Source organism: Lipotes vexillifer, unplaced genomic scaffold (genome assembly GCF_000442215.2).
Source record: "Lipotes vexillifer unplaced genomic scaffold, Lipotes_vexillifer_v1.1 scaffold496, whole genome shotgun sequence".
In the NCBI taxonomy this organism is placed as follows: Eukaryota; Metazoa; Chordata; class Mammalia; order Artiodactyla; family Lipotidae; genus Lipotes; species Lipotes vexillifer.
Window position 1 is genome coordinate 6,133,864 of NW_006786690.1, and position 24,600 is coordinate 6,158,463.

Below are 24,600 nucleotides of genomic sequence, written 5' to 3' on the forward strand. Positions count from 1 at the left end.
TTTTTACAGTCAAGTGTTCCATTGACTAGTTTATAGAGAGTGGATGGGGACCTGTAATATAGTGACAGAGAATAAAATTTTTTCATGTAAACACTTTTAGAGCTGAGTTTCTTTAAACTCTCAAATTTTTGTTTTTTATTATAATCAGTATAACTAGTAGATTTTCTAAGCTGTATTACTATTCTCTTGGCTTTTGAAACAAAATATAGCACAGGTCAACTTTCTAATGATGACATAGATTGCCACTGAGCATCGGTTGTGCTACTGAGGTGTTTGTGGCTCTTTGCCCTGGTTTAGATTTCGCCTGATGGCCCTGCTTTTTGAGTACTGTGTATGTTCTTTCATAGTGGTTAGAACACTGTCATTCCTCTAGGTCTTCCCTCTTTTCTACTTTTAACTTCTCTGTTTCTGATCTGCCCTGGGCCAAGGACCTATTTGCCCAGCTGGTCAGAATTGTCTGAAAAAAGAGTAGGAAGATAGGAAGATTCTCTCTTAAAATGAACGAAGTGTGCGACTTTGGCTGTTCAAAAACTGTTTCTACTACTTGGTTCTCAGATATTCTCCATGTATTTGAAGTTTCTGAATAAATAAAGTATCATTGAAAGTTTTTAAGATTGTGATACCACGTTCTTTTGGTACTCTGTTTCCCTTTCACTCATTCAGCTCATACATTCATTACTGTCTTCTTTTTTCTTAAAAGATTTTTTTTAATTTAAATAAAGAATTGCCATTAGCATTTAAAATTTTCAAGTGGTATCCCTTTAACATTTAAGAAAAAAGTCGAACACATCTTAATATTCTCTTTAAAACATGATTTTACTTGTTTATATAAATAATTACACTTTGAAATATAATTGTTGCCTCACACATCTGAAGTTATCTGTGAAAAATTCTTCTGCGTACTCTTAGAAAGTCTTAGTGTTATTTTATAATTTTAGTACAGAGTGGATGGGGTGGTCTTTAGTTTGAAAATTGTTCTTTTGTCTTTTAAGTCGCGGAAGCATGGGCAGGGAGAAGAATGACAAGCCCCTTCCATCTGCAACAGCTCGTCCAAACACTTTCATGAGGGGCAGCAGCAGTAAAGACCTGTTAGACAATCAGTCTCAAGAAGAGCAACGGAGAGAGATGCTGGAGACTGTAAAGCAGCTTACAGGAGGCATGGATGTGGACAGGACCAGCACCGAGGCTGAGCGAAGCAGAATCAGGGAGTCAGGTGAGAGGCTTTATATGAACAGGTACAGGTGAAGATTGGGCCCTTAAATTTGGAAGGGAAAAAATGCAAAGGAGACTTTGTGCCTGAGTAGATTTCAGAATCAATACATGATAACAGCACACACGCCAGTGCCTTAAAAGTTAAAGGGTATCTTCATAATCTTATAACATAGTTCTCATTCCCCAGATATCCCTTTGTTCAGCAATTTGTAAATTTTCCCCTCTCACTATTAAAAGTGATGATGATGAGGTCCTCTTGATGTATATTAAGCAGTGAATTTCTTAGAAGTTCCCTAAATTATACCCCAGTGTGCATTAGAGTGCCTGTCCTTTGTACAGCCCCTCAAATGTATGAAAATTCTGACACTCTTGAGCCACAACAGGGCAAACCAAAGAGAAAGTATCAGATTGTCTTTTGTTACCTTCATCTTGGAACCTCTTTGGTTTTTGCACATGTTGAGCATGTATGTGCTTAGAGGACCAACTCAGATAGTGCTCTAAAAACTGCCTCATGTATTTAACCTATCTGTGTTTCAGCGTCCTCATCTGTCATATGGGGATAATAAGTGTACTTAACCTGTAGAATTGTGGAGATTAAAAGTGAGGTTAATACATGTAAATACTTAGGACATTACAATAATAAATACAAAGTTTGCAAAAGGTATTAGATGTCTTGATGGTAATGGCAGTGATGAAAAATAGTTTTAAATCTTAATCCTGAAGTAATACTGGTTGTTTTACAACATTTTCCGAGCTTTCAGTTTTGTTTCACTATTTAAATTGTGTCTCCCAACTGTAGTTTCTAAATGGATTTCACAGGCAAATTGAAATATCTTCTCCCAACTGATAAAGACTTCGGATCTTTCAGTTTTGTTTTTTTTTTTGGATTTTATTTATTTATTTTTTATACAGCAGATTCTGATTAGTTATCTGTTTTATACATATTAGTGTATATATGTCAGTCCCAGTCTCCCAATTCATCCCACCACCACCACCCCAGATCTTTACAAGTGGCTTTCTTATCTGAGCTAGTTTATTTTGAGAACATAACAAGGTAGGGTGTGAAAATAATCTTGTGTGCAGTGAATAATGTAGCACAGCCGCCCTCTGCATGTTTATTGTCTGGGCCATTTGTTCATTTGCCACGTGCACCTGAGCACCTAGTGACTTCTGGGTACTCGACCCCTGCTCTTGGCCTTCAGTCTGCTGGATCAGGAAGAACTTTATCAAATAACCCCACGAAAGATGATATATAAATACAAACTGAGCAAAATGCTATGAAAGAAAGAAATATATTTCTAAGAGAGTACCTAACAAAGGAGCTAAGTACAGTCGACACAGAGGGATGTTAGGGAAGGCTTCCCTCAGGTCTGAAGGACCAAGAGGAGTTAAAACGGTTTTGCAGGGACGGATGGATGAGAGACAGAGAGAAAGATCATTTCATACAGGAGAAGCACCGTGAACAAAGTATTAGTAGGTGGAACCATGGCGTATTCAAGCAAGCCAATGTGGCTGTAGCTCTGTGCACGATTGTGTGGGCCTCACGTGCTCTTCATCATAGAAGCAATGGAGAGGAATCAAAATACAGAAAGGAAATGGAGTATAATCTAGAAAAATGTTGAATTACTGTGTTGTATACCTGAAACTAATGTAATATTTTAAATCAGCTGTACCTCAATTTAAAAAAAGTACAGAAAGGAACAAAACTCTAATTATAAAAATTTATCATACCCCTATACCTTGTAGCTGTTGTGGATTATGAAGTTACTTAGTGCATATCTACTCTAAAAAAATGTTTCTGTATTCTACTTTTAGGTAGCTTGCTTTGTCAAATTTGTATCTATTTTAATGCCTTTACTAAAAAAACAATGTGACAACACATAAATATTGTCAACCATAATCCTCCCATTTTAATGATAATTTTTGTCGTTTTTACTTTCTCACTTTTTTTAACCTCACTAGTAACGAAACCAGAAATTCCAGCAACGTCAGCCCCTGACAAGCCTGCCTTGTCAGAGGAGGAGATGGAGAGGAAGTCCAAATCTATCATTGATGAATTTCTACACATTAATGATTTTAAGGTAAACGAAATTTTTAAAAAAGAAAGCAACAACAACACAGAAAGCCCTGTGGCAAGAGACAGAGGAACTTGGTTCTGGTCTAAATCAGTTATTGTGAACTGACGAGACTTAGAGTGAGTAAGCCAAGCCCTACACAGTTCAGTTTGCACAACTTTGATGCATTTCTGCCAAGTACTCTCTTTTAAGTTGATACTGTAGTTCACAAGATCAATGGTCCGGAAGGAAGAACGGGTATCAATCCATTCCCACTATGGAGTAACCAAATTGACTTTGATACTGATGAACAAAAAACAACACGTTACCATTATGAGGAATTCCTGGCTCCTTATATATTACCTGTCATTATCTTTACAGTCATTTTATCATCATTCTCATATTAGCTTTAAAGTACAGCTGACATTACTTTTTCTTTATTTCATAAGTGGAAAACTGAGGCACAAAAGAGTAAGTAATGTGCCAGGGCCAGACAGCCTAAGTGAAACATTTCAAGATGTGGCTTTCCGTTTGCCCTTCCTTAACCTTAACTTTCTCCTTGATCTTCATTTTAAGATAGCAGTGAATAAGATATACATACTGCCTGACTTCACGAGCCCTGTAGTCTTAAGGTAGAGACAGATCATAAACAGATAAATTCTATAAATAGTTAAACTGTAGTAGACCTGTAGGGTCTTAGGAGAGATCATATAATGAGGCCTAGTTTAGGGATCTGGAGTCAGCAAAGGCTTATCTGTTAAAATATTTGTCAGATACATTAACTACTTTTGCTTTGGCAAAAGCTTACTGAAATTGTCCAAAATTTACAAGAAGCAGGAAGAAGTTTTGCTCATGAGCGAGTTGGAGAGGAGAACTTTGCAGAAACCCTTGGAGATGCAGCAAAAATAAGTGAACATTAGCTGGAATGAGCCAAAGAGTAGACTTCATATGCTGTGGTTTGTTAGGTTCCTGGAAAATGAGGAGTATTCTTACAAATTGGCAGCACAGCTTTTTTCTCATGTGGAAGTAGGGAAATGGGAAAGAAGAAAATGGAAAGACTAAGAAAAGATGAAAAACAGAAACAACAGGAAGAAAGCAGTAGAGATTGTCTTTAGAAATAATTTAAAGGATATACAAAGTCAGTAAGGAACAAATACTTTGAAAGAGGAAAAGTAGGACCCTGTGATGAACTGGAGGTTTAGGAAGAAAAAGACCTTCGTAACACTTAGGTGCAACAAGAGGGCCCTTTGAAGATTCTTTAGCCCTAGACCAAGCCTGCACTACAGAAGGGACAGAGTCACTTATGAGTCATGAATGTCATTATGCATTGTACAAGGCAGCTCTGCTGCTGAGTGGCAATAGGAACCAGGTAATAATGTCGGACGTAGTGAGGACTTACTGTGTGCTAGGTGCTACTCCATGTATTTTATGTGTATTCGTTTATTTAATCCTCATAATACCATCCAGACATTAATATTATTGTAATAGCCATTTTTACAATAAGGAAACTGAGGTGCAAAGATGTAAAGTAACTTGCTCTAGGTCATACTGCTGATAAGTGGTAGACTCAGGGTTCAAATCCAGGCTTCTAGCTTCAGAGCATAAACTATACTTTTTCTTATTACCTTTAGGGTATTAGTGTGTCATGCTGAAGGCTTACAGAGCTCATTCTAAGGAAGTTTTTTCCCTAATATTTTAATAGATGCTAATACAAATTAATATTTATTGAGGCTTTGTTTTGTGTTTGGCAATGTGCCAAGTGCTTCTATCAATAGATATGTATTATTTGCAATCCTCATAGTAACCCTATGATAGGAAGTCAAAGCTGAGAGGTTAAGTTACATCCCTAAACTCATACAATAGTAAGTAAGTGGCAGAGCCAGGGTTCAAACCTTCGTTTGTCTGACTCCACATCTTGTGTTTTTAGCCTATGTGATACATGTATGTATTGAGTACCTGAAATGTGCCAGCCACATTGTAAGGAGCACTTCCTGGAAATATTGTAGTATATGTAGTGAACAACATAGTCTGTTTTTTTATGTTTCTCTTATGGAGTTGATGTTCTAGTGGGAGATACAGACAAAGCTGCCCTAAAAATAAATAAACAACTACTACAAAAAGAAAACAATGTTATAGTGCAGAGAAGTAAAATTAGGTGGTATGCTAGCCGGTGATTGGGCAGTCACAGGGACTATAGGAGGTGTCATTTCAGCTGAGAGCTCAAAAGCAAGAATCAAACCGTTAGAAAATCAGGGAGAAGCGTAAGATTATGAACTGCTGTGAAATTAGAAGCTTCTCATTAGAAGTTCCATGATGTAGTTAGTTGGCCTGGTAGCAGATTCAGTGACTAAATACTCACTGGAAGACACTTAGTCACTTCAGGTTGAGTACTGAGCACTGAGCACTTGCATTCATTTTTACTCTCTCCTGAAAAGGCCTTTTAATGATGATGATAGGCTTAAAATGAGGTAAAAACCCACAAGGATAAAGAGCATAAGGAATAGAGGGCAGCAACATTCTGGAAGTTAGAAGGATGGATGGTAACTTACTTAGCAGACCATGAATGTGCGTGAGGTGCAGATGGGGCTGGAAACAGAAGGATTGATTGGTTAAAAGTGTATGTAAGAAACAGCTTTACATGACAGTTGTTTCAAAAGTACCAGTGTCATAAAAAGACAAAAAAGAGAGAAAAGACTGATCTAGACTAAAGGCGTCTAAAGCCGGAATTGGAATTCCCTGACGGTCCAGTGGTTAGGACTTGGAGCTTTCACTGCCAGGGCCCTGGGTTCAATCCCTGGTTGGGGAACTAAGATCCCTCAAGCTGCACAGCAAGGCCAAAAAGAAGGAGTCTAAAGAGACATCATGACATGTGATGTCGGGTTTCAGTTGGATCCTAGAGCAACAACAACAAAAAGTTATATTGGACATTTGGGGGCAATTGTGGAAATTCGAATATGTACTATATATCAGATATTTTTGTTGACATTATTGTATGAATGTTAAATTTCTTGGATATATGAAGAGAAAGAAAGCTAACAACTGATGAATCTAAATTAAAGTAAAGGTATATAGGTGTACCTTGTATTACTCTTTAATTTCTCTATAGTTTGAAAAATTTTTAGTTAAAAAATTGATGTGGGAGGTATTAAATAAAGTAGCAGAGGGGAAACAAAATAGCATTGAGACACCCAGATATGCCTTACTCCCTTCTTCAATCAGGAGGCTGCCCTTCTCATATGCATCTTCCCCCTCAGAAGAGCTACTCTCTTCAAATGTTGAACCAGAGAATTTTGGACTCAGACAAAGTCGAGGTAGCTGAGGGCAGGGAGGCACACTGCTGTATTGGTGATTCAGTGACCCTGGCTGCCAGGCTTTTATCCTCCAGATCAAAGACATTGACCTAGCTAGATCATCCCATGGTAAGGACCAGTTTACAAGCCCCACATCCCAAGATCTTCCTAAAACGTTTTTAGCACTTCAGCTAACCATGTCAACACTACTATGAAGGAAGACATTTTTCATTGAAGATTTTGCAAATATTACATACCCAAACAGAATTACCTCAGTTGCCACATTAAGGCCTTTGAATCATGACATTGAATTTCTATTTAAATATTATTTCATAATATACCATTTCCAGTTTTAAAATGATCATAATATAGGTAAATATTGTGTAGAAAAATACATTTTTGCCTGTGGTCCTTTGAGTGATCTTTAATAAAATTGTTAATCTAAACACATTAGCCTTGTAAAGATGCACTATTATTTTTAAATATGCCTAATAATATTGCCCATATTAACCTGAATTTTACTGAGCTATATTAATGTTTAACTATATATATATATATATATATATGTATGTATATATATATATATATATGAAAACTGTCTTGTTCTGAGAGTTGTCTACTGACTTTGTCATAAGTAAAAGATTTTAAACTTATTTTCACGCTCTGGTAATTCTATCCATATTTTGGAGTAAGCTTTTATTTGCTATTTGAACAGGAAGCCATGCAGTGTGTGGAAGAGCTGAATGCCCAGGGCCTGCTATATGTGTTTGTGAGAATGGGTGTGGAGTCCACCCTGGAAAGGAGCCAGATCACCAGGGATCACATGGGCCAATTACTGTATCAGCTGGTGCAGTCAGAAAAACTCAGCAAACAGGACTTTTTCAAAGGGTCGGTATCCTATTCAAGAGTGGTATTCAGTTACTAGGCTCTTAAGTAGTCTTTAATTTTAAAAGTGCATATCTTTTAAAGTATTTAGCTGTTTCCATAGATTAAAACTGTATCTACCATAATATGTTGATGTATATTATATTGATAATATGTTGGTTGATATGATGGCATTTTATAGACTGTGCTAGGGCATAATGGTTATTTTCTGATTTTCTGTATCTAGTTGTTAGACGTATATTATGATGTAAGCAAGATAACAGAGACCCCCTTAACTGTCGGGAAGCTCTGAGCTCATCAGCCCATTTATATGTAAACCCCTGCATGTTCTCTAGGAAAAAGCTCTTCTTTGTGAGAAAAATTCTGGAAAATTAACTTAAACCTAGAAGCCTTATTCTTTCAGTAAACTATGGTTCATTTTGGACAGGAAGTGCTTGTCTGTTCACTGTACCCCCATAGAAGCATATGTAACTCCCAAGTTGTTAATGATATAGTTTATTCCAAGTTGGTTTCATTATGATTTCTCTTGATGGCTGGTTTGATGAAGTCTGGCTATCACTTGCGTTATATCCTTATTTGATCAGGTTCTGATTATCTTTGTGATCATCACAAATGCATGGATCAGGTTCTTTGTGGTACAATCACAGAATCTTGCCCAGGCTTATGTTCTAAAATCAATATGTAAGGCGAAAATTGCATATGGTAAAAAATTTTGTTTTAGGAGCCATGTTGTGCAAAGGTAAACATAGAACCACACCCAGGACTAACAGGTACCCACTTTCTAAGAGAAAAGGAACTAAGACCTCCTGAAGGATAAATGTCAGATGGGATAAATCTCACATCTCATACTCATTCGGGGTATATGCTTGTTGAGTGGGATGGCCATAAGAATTCTGCACTATTTAAGTTATTTTTCTCATTGTAAATCTTTTTTGCCAGTCTTTTTTGTGTTCTTGTAAATTAAATGCTGGTGATCACTGTATATCTTTCAGATATGGCCAACCTCTTAGAATAGTGTAACCATTAAATGCCAAGGTCGAATGTACTTAGGAATATTCATTTGATTTTGTAAGGAATGATGACATTGTCCTCAAGGTCCCAGAAGATGTATATTTGTTCCTAGGATCATTAAAAAGTTATCCTTCAGCAATGAGCTAGATTTCTCTCGATTCAGTGACTTGACCAGATTAAGGCCATCTGACCCAGTTAACTTATTAGTAAGAAACTTTGGCAAAAGTTGCTATGGTTGTTGGCCTCTAAAAGCCAGGATGTTTTTTCAGTTTTAAAAGAGATATATGAGAGTCACTCCAGTAACCAGCCAGTGTAAATAATAAGAGCAAATGAGGGAATTTATAGTCTCACACATTGAGTTCTGCCCCTAGCCAATTTGAAACTATAGTTTCAGTAATACCTATTATATTAATTTATAAATATTTGCTTTTTACCAGATACTGTGATATATTCACCAGAAAGTTTTGGAAATGAGAATGCTAGATCACTGTTTACCATTTTCTGTCTCTCTTCAAACTCAGAAGTTGATTCTTACCTGGAAAGCCCTCAAAGGAGTGTGTTCTAGCTTCATTGGCCTTAATTGAACTTGTGAGGTGCTAGCTTGGCTTCTAAGCTCCCTCAGACATTTTCATTTCTCTTTGTGGGATTCCCTGAGGAAAAAGTGTCACATCCAGACATGGTGTCCACACTTTCATGGTGGTGCTGTCGCCGCTGCTGGCAGTACAAGCACAACCACAGCCTTTTACTTAGACCAGAAATGAGATGAACACTCTTCTGTGTCTCGGTAACGACTTCATCTCTCTCTGTCCCTCCTTCCTCTGCAGCTTGTGATAATGCAGCGGCTTCAGGCCCAGCTTTTGATACTTAGTTAGACCTAACCATCCTTAGACCAAGAGCCCTATGAAGACCCCTGTTCTTTCCTCAATGCAGAGGCCTGACACGGTGGAAACAAAGAGATAGCCTCTTGGTTATTATATACCAAGAGCCTTCTTGCAAGTAGATCGTAGTTTCCCAATTGCTTCTGAAGCCTAAGTTATAAATAGATCATATTGTCCAGAGAGGCACATTTCACTGGAGCCACAGAAATGCCCTGTCTCCTGTCTCTTTAGTCCCAGTATCCAAAGATCTGTGTCCTTACATAGCGCTGTGGGGGAGCACAAGGTCAGCTTTCTTGGATACTGATACTGCTTAGATGCCAACTTCTGAGCAGTCATTAAAGCTGTGATGGTTCTGGAAAACAAAGGAGAAGACCTCCAACTGTTAATCTGCCCTTTCTCCTGCAGTTCCCCAAAGCATGCACTGCTACTTAAATAGTAAGATAGACTAGACAGAAATTTCAGATAGGCTCTTTGTGTCATGTGGTTTATAAATAAAGCTTAGATCCTTTGGAATTTTCCTTACAAGATACTGTATCAGCTCTGAGCATAATAGTTGCTGTATATATATAACATTTCCACAACATCAAGCCATCCTCTTGGAAATTTCAGGACTTAAATCTAAATACTTTATGATGCAAATTAGATAGGTAGGTACGTGGGCACATTACTGTGTAGGTGTATTTCAAATAGTGTGGTACAGTCATTTAATATCATGGCCTCAGAAGACTTCTTTTTAAAAACTGTCTACTAAAGGTAGTTGAGTGTAGCTCACTGTTCACCATGGAAATGGAATCTCTTTGAAAGTGTAATAAACAAATGAAAAACAGGACAGTAAGAATTGGACTTGACTAGAGACATAAAATATGTGCCCTTCAAGGAATCTTGATATATTAATATTTCATTTTGGGAGAGGCTTATTGGAAAGGAAATTCTTATCTCCTCCTTGACTACCTTTTTTTTTTTTTTTGCGGTACTCGGGCCTCTCACTGTTGTGGCCTCTCCCGTTGCGGAGCACAGGCTCCGGACGCACAGGCTCAGCGGCCATGGCTCACGGGCCCAGCTGCTCCACGGCATGTGGGATCTTCCCAGACCAGGGCACGAACCCGTGTCCCCTGCATCGGCAGGCGGACCCTCAACCACTGCGCCACCAGGGAAGCCCTTGACTACTTTTTTGATTACTTTTTGGAACTTTTCTTGCCACTTAAAGACAGTTCTGCTTTGGTAAAAAGGTACTATTTGGTGCTTACATGGACAAGCAGACTAAGTTCCATATGCAAAATGGTAGAGGTGCTAGTTAACAAGTGAAGACCCCATTTGCTCACATAGGTAAGATTTAGTTTAAATAGTCTTTTTTGTGGTATTCCTTTGAAGATGGTACTGGCTTTTTTTTAAACCTTTTTATTTATTTCTTCCTTTTACCCGTAGTTAGATTCTCTAATGATCAGTCATAATACTTGACCAGTCTAATTTTGAGATGTCTTCATTCTTTCTTCTTTGATTATCTACAGTAAGATTTATATTTTTATTAAGTTATCATAATGCAAATTGTAGAAGATACTGCTTGACAATATCATTTCCAATTGCGGTAGATTATTTTGCCTTTTTAGCAGACGTCTAATCAGAACTTTACTGAACTAAAAAATATATTTCTAACTTTTAACAATGTATTGCTTTCTTTAATTAAATTTTAGACAGGAACCCAATGTATAAAATAAATAAAAGTAGAGTTTCTGTAGTTGAAATGGGGAAAGGGATGTCCTAAGTCCCACTTGTGGACCTCACAGAAGTGCAGTTTAGTGGGTGTGGTGGCCACTACATACCAGGAAGCAAGGCTACAGTGTAGCTCTGTTTCATTTATTCAGCCAGCTTCTGAATGTTTGTTATGTAAGGCATAATATACATTCAGAATATACATTCAGAGTATATATAATATATAATATATTATGCAAGGCATTGTTACAGGCTAGGTAGTAGTCCAAAGACATAAAGATAATTATCTAGCAGCTTCTGCACACCTAGGATTTTTCTTTTAAAATCGTACAAAAGGATTTAGGAACTGTAAATCTCAAGAGAAATAAGTCTCTTACGAGCTTTTGCTTCAGGTATCCTATGTTCAGCCAAATTCTTTTTTTTATCAGCAGTATGGATTTGATCAGTGATTGTGTTCTGCAAATTGTAGCATGATAAACTGACTAATCAAGAAGTAGAAAACCGGGGCAAGAATATGGGTATCTCTTTGCTGTAATATGAGATGAAAAGAAGAGCAGATACACTGCTGCAAGACCAAGACGGCTACAGTTGTCTCATGGGCTCATTAAACGGTTTAATCTATACCGCTAACCCGTGGAACATGAATAGGCGTTAATAGGTGATCAACCCAGAAATCCTGGAGCCCAGCCAGATTATGTTCCATCATTGGCACGTTAACCGAGCTGAAAGTGGACATAATGAGAGAACAGTCAAGAATCTGTTGTATAGCAAACAGATGTCAAATAATTGCAAGCTGTGAGGTCACAAAATTGTCATTAAGGATTCATGAAGCCCAGAGTTAGATAATGTGGCTGAGCTGCCAGTTGTTTTGAAATGGCACCTTCAGGAAAGGGACCCTGCCTTGTAGTTTTTAAGTGAAAAAGTGTTGTGTAGGCCTCTGAGGTAGGTAAAAAGAATGGCACACTCTGGCTAGAAACTGGAATTGCAGTGAAAAAGCACACATTTTATGTGTGCAGAGATCTAAAAGGATACGAAGACTAATACCACCTGCTCTTGGCCCCTTCATTCATTCGCCCTTTCCTTCTGATTATGTGTATTTCCTTGTGATTATGTATATGTCTCCTATAGTTTAATTCACTTTTGTTTTTGGACTTTTTAATATGCTCTATATTGGAATGATTAACAAAGTCTTGAGTTATGTTTTTATACTTAAAATGAATAGCTATGATTTTCAGCCTAAATAAGACTGTGCTGATATTTTGTATTTGGTGTTTCTAAATTTTATATTGAAATTCCATTTATTTTACTTCACATTGAGAAATATTCCATAGCATGAAAGCCTGAAACCATTAGCTTTTCTTTAGAGGTCGAACAGTTTATAACATGTCATAATGACGGTGTTATATGGTAATGTTGTCAGGCTCTTTTGTATCCATCCAGTTTTCTTCCCCATTGTAGTAAGCTCCTCAGTGACAAGGATTTTTGTCTTTTCTTCTCCTTGTGTCTGGTCTGCATTACACTAAGTTTTTAGTCAGTGCTTCTGACTGACTCAGAGGATATGATACTCAACTGTAGTGAACTATTTATAGTGTGGGATTAAATAGAATAGCCTGTTACCCTAGAACGTCATATAACTGCCTCATTTTCATCATTTAAGTCTTTCAGATGTCACTTCCATACAGAGGTATTTTCTGATCACCCTCTAGGGATAGCCTAGTACCATAGTTCATGTTCTTCAGAGAATTAGCCCTATCTGCAAATAGTATTTTGGTTGTTTTGTTGTCCTCCCCACACTAATATAAGCTCTTTGAGAGCAAAAACTTGTTTACTTGATGCCTAGAACAGTACTGAACATAGCAGTTGTTTAATAGGTATTTGTTGACTGGTTTTTGGTCTGTTTATTTAATGTTAACTTTTGACTTACATTTGCATGTGAATTTTTTTCCTGTTCTTTTTCAGTTTTTCAGAAACACTGGAATTGGCAGATGACATGGCCATTGATATTCCCCATATTTGGTTGTACCTTGCTGAACTGGTGACCCCCATGTTAAAAGAAGGCGGAATCTCCATGAGAGAACTTATCATGTAAGTTATACTTGTTTCTTTTGATGTATATCTATAGTTAAAATGACTCAGAGCTTGCCAGCTAGCTTTCTAGCATAGTGCTCTTGCTTTAGTGCTTTTGAGGACTCTCACACGCAGCCTGTGGCTCTTTTAAGACTTCTAATTTCAGTATAAAAATGTTATATTTTTCTAAATTGCAGAAGTGATGGGGATATAATAGCCCTGTGGTCCATTAAGGTTAGATATGGCTCCAGAATCATGTAATTGGAAGGTGATTGCTCCTGGAAGCTTAATGTTAATCTGACTTTTATGTCTCTCATTGCTCCAATGCTGTAAGAAGTTATAGTTCCACATAATAACTTTCAGACTGTGGTACCTGTGTAGCACATGCTCAGGTTGTTTTAAAAGGAGCTGAGCTCTTAGGCATTTCTAGATTTGGACGTGAGTGGGAAATTGTTGCTACATTGTGTAGACTGGTATTTCCCAAACTTCTTCAAAACATTAGTATTTCCCCCAAAGCTGTTCACATAGTCAAACTCTGCATACTATTGTGTCCCTTTTCTTGGAGATTCACAAAGCGTATTATAGCACGTTAAAGGTTATGAGCATCCTATAGTAAAACCAAGCAACAAATAAAAACTTTAGCTTTAAGTCAGCAGTGCTTCACTTAATTGACTGTAGAATCCTTTTTTGAGGAATAATTATTGACATCCTGTGGAACCCAGTTTGGGAAATACTGTGGAACCCAGTTTGGGAAATACTGATATAGACTGTGAGAAAATTGATTCCTTTCTGTTTCATCTGTATTCTAAAGAAAAGCTTCCTTTCTTACAAACACTTCATAACTAAGCTTCACAACTCCCTGCTACCTAAGGTGCTTCTCTTCTTTCAGCTTAAGGTGGAGCTCATGTAAATAAACAGATTGTTAAGTGAGACTGATCTTTGCATTGCTTCTGTCACTGAAGCAGTTAGAGAAAAAGGCAAAACCCAGGAATTCTAAAGTCTCTTTCCAGCTTCCCCATGAAGCGTAAAGTGAACCTGAAGTCTCTGAACTAATTCTGAAAATTATTACTTAGAGATGTCCTGGAAATTTGGCTTGCCCAGTATTATTTAGGTTGCACAGTATCTGTTCTTTTGCCACACATTGTTTGCATACTGTTCTAGAACAGAGAATTTGTTCAGAGGTACTTAATCACTACTCTTATCTTTTACAGAGAATTTAGCAAACCTTTACTTCCTGTTGGAAGAGCTGGAGTCTTGCTTTCTGAAATATTGCACCTTCTATGCAAACAAATGGTGAGTGTTGGATTTAGCAGCCTATTGGGAAGTGTAGTGATTTTGATCTTGGGTTATCTGTGAAAAGCTTAGGTATCACTGGGCAGGTAACTCTCTTAACTTCTATTATTTGGAGAAAAAAAAAAAAAGTGAGGTTTCTGGTTCAATCTAGTTTCTTCCAAAGGTATATTTTGTCCTTCTGTTTTGTAATTTGGGAAAGAATTATCTAATCTCAGCTAGATTTGGTACAATTCTAAAGAATCTCAAGATGTATTTTATTTGTGGCTAATGATTTTATCTTCTCTTGAAACAAAATGGCTATATTATTTATACTTTTTAATAGATTTCAATTAAAACTCCTCTGCTTTCAGAGAAAGATAAGATTCATAAAATGATTAATTTTACAATATTTTTGGATCACGGGCTAGGTAATCTGATTAGAAATAAGTGGTAAAAAAAATCATATTGATATCACTTACATGTGGAATCTAAAATACAACACAAATGAACTTATCTACGAAACAGAAACAGACTTACAGACATAGAGAACAGACTTTTGGTTCCCGGGGTGGGGTTGGAGTAGGGGGAGGTAGGGGACGGATGGACTGGGAGTTTGGGATTAGCAGATGCAAAGTATTATATGTAGAATGGGTAAACAATAAGGACCTACTGTATAGCACAGAGAACTATATTCAATATTTTGTGATAAACCATAATGGAAGAGAATGTGAAAAATAATGTATATATATGTATAACTGAATCACTTTGCTGTGCAGCAGAAATTAACACAACATGATAACTCAACTGTACTTGGATAAAATAAATTTTTTTAATGGCAAAAAAAGAAATAGGTGGTAAAAATGATTCTGCAGGATTGTGAATTTCTATCTTAAACTTGCATTTATTTTAGTTTAATAAATACTGCATAATTCTCTGCAAAGCTCTATGCTAGGATTTTAGTCTGCAAAGATAGCTAAACCTTCAAAGAATTTATAGACTGGAGAGGGAGACAAACAAATCTAAACCAGTAGTTTCGAAAGAGAGTGTCAGTGCTATATTAGAGGCCTAAGACGTTTGGGAAAGTGGTGTAGCTTCACAAAGGTGATGTAACTCCTGGGGTGAGAAACATCAAAACAAAACAACTCACGTATGAAAATTTTCGAGTGATTTCTGACTTAAACTATTATACTTATTTGTGTAATATTTATTCATAGATAGGTGTACTAAACAGTCTCATCTCTAATTCTAGTTGATTATCTATTTGTTCTTAATATTCTTTGCTTGATGGCACTAAACTTTTTATTGAATCCTCATTTGTAGATCCAGAATTTTCTCCTGCTCTTCTACCTACTTGCCTTTAGTCCCTAAAATTCAAATTCTTCTTAACTTTTATTTGTAGAAACAGAAAGCAAATTCTCACTTCTCCTAACTAAAACAAAATTCTCATAGAATATAAGCTCTGGAATTAGCCTGAGTTTAAATCCTGACTCTGCCAGGTTATCAGCTATACCTTGGGCAAGTTAGTCTGTGAAATAACTAGTGCATTGTTCCTTAGATGACAGTTGCAGCCTCAAAGCCTGACATTTTCCTTTATCACTGTGACTTTGTTCAGGCAGTGGACTTGTTGTACCTCCTCATCAGTTTTCCACCTGACAGCAGCTCTTCTCTGTTGTTTCCTGGGCTCAACCTTGCACTTCTTCTTGCCCTTGAAATAATTCTCATTCCTTGATCAGGAGCAATGACTTCCTTCGTCATTCTCATGTTAGGTAGCATAATCATAATCTACTATGAAGAGGGACCCCAGGGAGGCTCATTGAATGGCTTTAATAGCGGATGCATGTAGCACTATCCAGGAAAAGAGATGGTTTTGAATTTATAAGCTCTGTGAATTGGACTCTTTTTAGGTGATTATATTCATAAACCCCAAACACCAGCTTGCAGATTCCCAGATTAGTCATCTGGTAGAAGAAATTCTTGCACGTTAAGCAACTGTGCTTCCTTTACCATTACATTTATGAACTTTCAGACATCTCAGTTTGAAAGCTAAGTGTCCTAAGAAATTAACTTCACATCAGCAAGGAAAAGTTTCAGTTTTTTAGCCTTCCTTCAAACTTCTGTACTCTGACTTCTTTTTCTCCTTCCAATGTAAAACTAAATGGATTGGACTTAATGTCTGTTTTAGAGCCATAAGAAAGTGGGAGCCTTATGGAGGGAGGCTGACCTCAGCTGGAAGGATTTTTTACCAGAAGGGGAAGATGTACATAATTTTCTCTTGGAGCAGGTGAGTAAGAGCAAGGCTTGTGCCTTCCTGTTTGATCGTAGTTGGTCCGTTTCTTAGAGGAGATAAAGGTATTTGTACTAGTATTCCAGTTACTAAAATTAGACCAAAATAGGAATCATGGTCAAGATGTCATTGTAAGTCCGTGCTTTAAAGCCACTTTACCCAAAAAAAACCTCGTGATTCCTAAGGACAAATATTTTCTGATCTCTCGTCAGAATCAATCACAGTTCTCACCAGGCAACTTTTAACAACATCGTAGCTTTTTGTCTCTGCGTTCATTAGATGATAGATAAAAAGGAAACGAAAAATTTAAGGACTTAGCCACACTGAGAAAACAAGCTACACCTCTCCATGAACCAGAAATGAAATTGATGAATAAAGCAGGGTTAATAGGGCTAAAGCTGCAAGTCTTCTGAGCTCTGGGTCTGAAAGCAAATAGAGACAGGAGAAGTTATTTCTTTGGGGTAATAGGGTCTAGATGCCCCTTTCAAGGTAGAAGATTGGAGACAGGCTTACTGCATGTCACTAAGTGGAAACTCGATAAATAAATAGGAGGAAGTAGATATAGTCTTATAGGCAGAACCTTAGCTAAGCTGCCTACTGACTTGCTAACTGGATTCAGAAATCCACAACAAGGCAGAAGGCTCCATAGTCAATATAATCTGGTCCTAAGTAAAGAATTGTGGGGGATCAAATAGAGGCAACCATAAAAAGAAGAGTGACAAAACAAAAAACTTCCTCTCAAAATGATCCTGCAAGTCAGAATCCTAACACATCTGAGGAAAATAAGTACTAAGACAGCCAACAAAATCGGCAATAAGAAGAAAAAAATCACTCTTAGGTAAAAAGAAAATAATAAAGCAATCTGAAAATGACTTTAAGTATATTTTAAGCTGGATATATTTAAGCTGGATAAAGACATTAGGTTAACTGTGGACTTTAGCTTCCTTTTGGTTGTAGTCTAGATACACTGAGGAGCACTCCTGCCATGATAATAAGAACCTACATAAGGCATAATTTATCTTGCATAGCTGGGCTCATAAAAAGCGGAAGAAATTCCCAAGTAACAAAACGAATAAGGGGGAAAAAAGCCAAAGGTGAAATCAACTCTGAGCAGTAAGCACACGTAAAGGGTGTGTTGCCTAATACCATTATAAGCGCTGCCAGAGATCTTGACGATGTTGAAATGGTCCCAGTTCAGTATTACCCTGGCTCCAAGAAGCAGCAAACCAAAGTGCTCTTTGGAGAAAGCTATACTCAACTTAGCTCTTACTTTCTACAAATTAACATTATCTAAATATATGAGTTAATACTTAGAGTTCATTTAACGTATAATGGAACAGGTAACCATGAGTGACAGTAAACAGACAAAAGTACAAGATTTAGACTCCAAAGACTTGAGATAATGGAATCATCACTCAGCATATAAAATAACATTATTTTAAAAAGAGGGAATCACAAAAATGAGCAAACATGAAGAGAGTAGTCAACATGACTGGGCAGATGTAAAAAGAGAAGGAGAAGAAACTAGACAGAATTCTAAGAGATGTTATGAAATTTAGAGGATAGAATGAGAAAGTCTAACGTGTCTAATTGGAGTCCTAGAAGGGAAAATAGGGTGAATGGAGAAGAGGCAATATTTGAAGAGACTGTGGCTGACTTTTCCAGAACTGAAAAATACATGAATCTATATAGAAAGCACATGTATACCACATAGGATAGTTACATTTTAGTGAAACTGCATAATGTCAAAAGCAAACAAAAAAGATTTTAAAGTAGCTAGAAAGAAGAAGCACATTACCTACAAAGGAAAAGCAGACTTTGCAATAGCAACAGTGAAAGCCAATTGTTATCAAAGTATACATAGATAACAATGAAAGATGGTGGCGTAATCTTTTTTTTTTTCTGGGGTGGGGGGAGCTGCATCGGGTCTTAGTTGTGGTACTTGGGATCTTTCACTGAAGCGCGTGGGCTCTTCGTTCCGGAGCGCAGGCCTCCCTCTAGTTGTGGCGCACAGGCTCCAGGGTGTTTGGGCTCTATAGTTGTGGTGTGTAGGTTCCAGAACGTGTGGGCTCTGTAGTCTGCAGCACGCAGGCTCTCTAGTTGAGGCGCAGGAGCTCAGTAGTTGCGGCGCATGGGCTTAGTTGCCCTATGACATGTGGGACCTTAGTTCCCTGGCCAGGGCTTGAACCCGTGTCCCCTGCATTGTAAGGCAGATTCTTTACCACTGGACCACCAGGGAAGTCCCAGGATAATCTTAAAGTGCTGAGAAAATATCAGTTAATCTAGAGTTGACTTCCAAATAAACTAACCATTAAGGATAAGGGCAAAATATATTTAGAAACTTAATAACATACTTCTAAATAACCTGTGAGTCAATGAGAAATCATAAAAGATTTTTTAAATATTTTGTACTGAATGAAAATGAAAACACAACACATCAAAATCTGTGGTACAGCAACTAAAGCTGTACTTAGAGTGAAATTTTTAGCACTGAACACCTGTGTGTAGGAAGCAAGTAAGGTCACAAATCAGTAACTTCAGCTTCAACCTTACAAAATTAGAAAATGGAAGAGCAAATAAAACTCAAAGTAAATAGAAAAAAGGAGTGGCTTCCCTGGTGGTGGCGCAGTGGTTGAGAACATGCCTGCCCATGCAGGGGACACGAGTTCGAGCCCTGGTCTGGGAAGATCCCACATGCCGCGGAGCAACTAGGCCCACGGGCCACAACTACTGAGCCTGCGCGTCTGGAGCCTGTGCTGCACAACAAGAGAAGGCTGCGAAAGTGAGAGGCCCACACACCGCGATGAAGAGTGGCCTCCGCTCGCCGCAACTAGAGAAAGCCCACGCACAGAAACAAAGACCCAACACAGCCAAAAATAAATGAATAAATTTTAAAAAAAGGAAATAACAAGAATCGGAGCAGAAGTCAATGAAACAGAAGAACAGTAGAGAAAAGTCACTGAAGTCAAAAGCTGGTTCTTTGAAAAGATAAAATTGATAAACCCCTCGCCAGACTAATCAGGAAAAAAAAAAGAGAAGGCACAGATTTCTAATAAAAAGAATGAGGGAGGTGACATTGTATACATTCTACACATAACAACAGGTAAGAGAATTTTGTGAATAATCTTTATGCCAATAAATACATCAGCTTAGTTGAAATGAGTAAATTTCTTGACACAGACTGCTGGAGCTGACTCAAGAAGAAGAATAGATAACCTGAATGTCTATGAAAGAAATTGAGGTAGTTAACGTTCTCGCAGAGAAAACTCCAGGCACCAGTGAGTTCACTGATGAATTCTACGAAACATATAAGGGAGAAATAATGCCAGTTCTGCAAAGGATTCTACATCAATTCTTCCAAAACATTGAACAGGAGAGACTTATTTTCCAACTCATTCTGTGAGACCAGCATTAAATTGATAACAAAATCAAGGGCATTTCAAGAAAAGAGAACTATAGACCAGTATTCCTAATTAACACAGAGAAAATCTTGTCAACAAAATTTTCACAAATCAAATGCAACAGTATATAAAAAGGATAAACCAGGTAGGTTTTACCACAGGAATGTAAGGTTAATTTAAAATTTAAAAATCAGTGTATGGATGGAGGGAAGATGATATAGTAAGAAGGTCCAGAATTATTGAGCTGGGAAGGTCTGTTAGAATCAGCTATTTTGGAATTATGGAGGGGAACACATGCACTACCAACACCAGGAGAATGCTTGATGAAAAAAAGAGTCTGGTAAATTCCAGTGATTTTGGTGTTTTGCATAGAAAGCTATCAGCCCCCAGCTCTGTGACAGACAGCTGAGGAGACAGTAGCACCTTCTTTCTGGTGCCAGGTTGAGCACTAAAGACCTTGCCCTCTAAAGATTAGTGTTCTTTTAATCTGCCTAGCAGTTCACCGAGTATCCTGTGCAGGACCTTGATGTCATTTCAGCTCCTCACCCTGAAGCAACTTCTTGGATGGGGTCTGTCAAAGAACTTAAACAGAACACATTTATGTCTTCCCCACGCCCCCACGCCCCTCTCTTTTTCTTATTGGATCCAGGCATTCACTGAAATCTCTGAAAGGTCACTGGCTGACTTCAGAGATAATGGATCAGAGACTTCAGTAACCATACACGAGAAGGAATATAGTCCTTGTCTAAAAGTCACTAAACAGATGACTGCAACATTATACGGGGTGAGGGAGAGAATCTGTTGTCCAGACTTACTGCATTACACTGTCTAGTTTTCAACAAAAAAATTATGAAGTATTCAAAGAAACAGGAAAATACAGCTCATTCACAGGGGAAAATAAGAAAATGACAGAAAGCATCCCTGAGGAAGCCCAAACATTGGGAATACTAGACAAGGACTTTAAACTGACTTAAATATGCTCAAGTTGCTGAAGAAAACCATGGACAAAGAAATAAAGGGAATCAGAATGATGAACAAGTTGAGAATACTGGTAAAGAGGTAGAAATTATAAAAAGAAGCCAAGTACAAACTGAAAAGTGGTAATAGCTGAAATGAAAAATTAGACTCTTTCAACAGCAGGTTTGAGCAGAGGCAGAAGAATCAGTCAGCGAATTTGGAAACAGGGCAATTGAAATTGCTCAGTCAGTCAGGAATCACTGATTCAGCACTAATTTACTACGATGAAAATGCATCTTCAGTATTCACAACAGATACACTCTTTTACTAATTGTTTTGCTAATGAAATTTCTGGCATTGTTATATGAAACTGAATATCACTGAATTTTTTTTAAAAGTCCCTATAGTTTATTTTTTAAAGAAAACTTTAAATTGTAATAATACACATTGAAAAAATAATCCATTTAACATACAAAGAGGCTTTGAAAAAAGAAATTGCTCAGTCTGAGGAGCAAAGAAAAGAGAATCAAGAAAAATTAACGGAGTCTAAGGACCTAGAGGACACCATCAAACACATCAGTATATACATAATGTAGTCCCAGAGAAGGGAGAAAGGAGCAGAAGAAAGTATTTACGTATTTGAAGAAATAATGGTCAGAAACTTCCCAAATTTGTTCAAAGATATGAATCTACACATCTAGGAATTTCAGCAAACTCCAGGCAGGATAAAGTCAGTTTCACATCGGGCTTCCCTGGTGGCGCAGTGCTTGAGAGTCTGCCTGCCGATGCAGGAGACGCGGGTTCGTGCCCCGTTTCGGGAAGATCCCACATGCCGCGGAGTGGCTGGGCCCGTGAGCCATGGCCGCTGAGCCTGCGCGTCCGGAGCCTGTGCTCCGCAAATGGGAGAGGCCACAACAGTGAGAGGCCTGCATAACGCAAGAAAAAAAAAAAAAAAAAAAAAAAAAAAAAGTCAGTTTCACATCAAGATATAATGAAACTGTTGAAAGACAAAAACACAGAAGAAATCTTGAAAGCATCAAGAGAGAAGAGACTAGTCACATACAAAGAAGCCTCAATAAGATTAACAGCCAGTTTATCCTCAGAAACTATGGCTGTCAAAAGACACTGGAATGGTATATTTAAAGTACTGGGCTTCCCTAGCCATGCAGTGGTTAAGAATCCGCCTGCCAAAGCAGGTGACACGGGTTCGAGCCCTGGTCCAAGAAGATCCCACATGCCGTGGAGCAACTAAGCCCATGCGCCACAACTTCTGAGCCTGAGCTCTTGAGCACGTGTGCCACAACTACAGAAGCCTGCACACCTAGAGCCCGAGCTCCGCAACAAGAGAAGCCACCGCAGTGAGAAGTCTGTGAACCACAATGAAGAGCAGCCCCCGCTCGCCTCAACTAGAGAAAGCCCTGCGCGCAGCAACAAAGACCCAATGCAGCCAAAAACAAAAGAATAACTAAAATACTAAAATTTAAAGACTGTTTATATCTGGCAATATTTCCTATAAAAATGAAGAAGAAATTAAGACATTCCCAGATAAAAGCTAAGTGAGTTAGTAGACCTCCCCTGCTAAACTGAATCTTTCAGGCTGAAGCAAAAGAACACAAGAGTGTAACTCGAAGCCATACAAAGAAATATAGATAACTGGTAAAAGTAACCACACAGGTAAATATAAAAGCAAGTATTATTATGTTTTTGATTTGTACCTCCTCATTTTCTTTGCTATATGATTTAAAAGGCAAATCCATAAGAAAATAACTATAAATATGTGTTAATGGGCATACATTGTATATAGATGTAATTTATGAAAATAACTACATAAGGATGGTTTCTCGCAGAATTCCCATGAGACCCAGCAGTTATACTTCTAGGTGTATATCCAAGAGAAATGAAAACATATGGCACCCTGATTTGAAGTCAAATAAACCTGGCTTCAGGTTCCAGTTTTCTACCACTTAAGACTTTAAGCAAATTACTTGATTTCTCTAAGCCTCATATTCCTCACTTATGAAATGCTTATAAGAACTATCTGGTAGAATTTTTATGGGGATTAAATGAGATAATGTTTAAGAAGCACTGAGCATAGAGAGGAACTCAGTTACGGATGATGCTGTTATTAATAAAAATGTTTAGGGCTTCCCTGGTGGCGCTGTGGTTGAGAGTTCCCCTGCCGATGCAGGGGACATGGGTTCGTGCCCCGTTCCGGGAAGATCCCACATGCCGCGGAGCGGCTGGGCCCGTGAGCCATGGCCGCTGAGCCTGCGCGTCCAGAGCCTGTGCTCCGCAACGGGAGAGGCCACAACAGTGAGAGGCCCGCGTACCGCAAAACAAACAAACAAACAAAAAATGTTTAAGAGACAAAAAAATGAGTTTCCAGAAAACTTGGCCTTCTGTATCCTGAATTTTAGCTTTCTTCTAAAATGGCTGGTTTAGGGACTCCCCTGGTGGTCCAGTGGTTAAGACTCCACACTCCCAATGCAGTGGCGGGTGGGGGGCCTGGGTTTGATCCCTGGTCAGGGAACTAAGCCTGTGTGCCGCAACTACTGAGCCGGCGTGTCGCAACTAGAGAAGCCTGTGCGCCACGACTAGAGAGCCCATGAGCCACAATGAAGACCCAGCGCAGCCAACATAAATAAAAATTAAAATGGCTGGTTTAATGCCCTTTTTCTGGGAACCCGCATACATTCTGCAAGAGGTAGTGATGAGCTGATCCATAAATTTGAAGCCCAGCCTTCTAGGTTCTAGGAGAATTCGATAACGTATACAGAAACACAGGGATTCTGAGAAATAAATGTTTCTCTCCAATGACCAAGGTAAACTTTACAGCTCACCACTGACTCTGTTTGGCCATGGTAAAGATGTTCACTTTCACATTTTTATGTCATATTATATAAATGAGGAATGTAATTCATGTTTGACTTTGCTGTTGTTGTTAATCACTCTCAGACCTTCAATCATCTATGTAGGTTTAGGGTAGGTTAAAGAGGTATTCTGTGTAGGTGTTCTAACACCTAAGAGTGTTAGAACAAATTTGGAGAATGTTTCAAGGCTGTGAAAAATTGCCTGTTCTTAAAAGAACTTATGGCCATCTTCTTGTGATTTTGTATGTATATTGAAATGTGGTGGTTGAGCTATTTATCAACATTGAATCAGAAAAATTGTAATACTGAATCATGTTTCTAAACTTTATAGGAATATATTTTTAAATGGGCATAAGTGGTAAAGACAATTAAAACGATAGAATGAAATTTTTTTCACAGAATTCAAGATACTTTTTTCTTTGTGGATCAAAGGAGGGTATAGGAATATATCAGAGTCTTCTAAGGTATTAGAGGAAAATATGTTAATAATCTTTAATATTTTAATCTTCATGGTTTTTGCATAGAGAAACTTCATAAGGCAAAACATACTTATATACCTCATTTCCTTATACCCTTGAAAATGAAAAAATCATTTTGATTATTGATTTTTTTTAACTACCCATCTAAGATTTAAACCATTATGGCATCGTTTCTCACACTCGGATTCAGAATGGTCAAGAGGTGTTTGAAGGACTTGACAAAACTAAAA